This window comes from Hetaerina americana, unplaced genomic scaffold (genome assembly GCF_022747635.1).
Source record: "Hetaerina americana unplaced genomic scaffold, ioHetAmer1.1.p SCAF_3, whole genome shotgun sequence".
NCBI classification, from domain to species: Eukaryota; Metazoa; Arthropoda; class Insecta; order Odonata; family Calopterygidae; genus Hetaerina; species Hetaerina americana.
The window spans coordinates 103,418,348-103,418,597 of NW_027286874.1; positions in this window are offsets into that span (position 1 = coordinate 103,418,348).

Here is a 250-nt window from a genome sequence, read left to right on the forward strand (position 1 = left end):
CATTGGCCATGCATCGCCATTGGTCATTTGAATTTATGAAAGATGTGCATGGACTTAGTTTTTGATTAGTGCGAGAAGCACATTATGTTTATTGGTAAGAAATATAGATAGATAAACGTCTTTATTCAGACGAATGTGAGACCATACGGTCCCTTCTTCCATTTAGCCCATCGTCATGTACATAATAATAATAAGAGGAATATAAAGTGATGTATGAAAAAGAAAAAAATTGGTAGTGCCATATTCATGT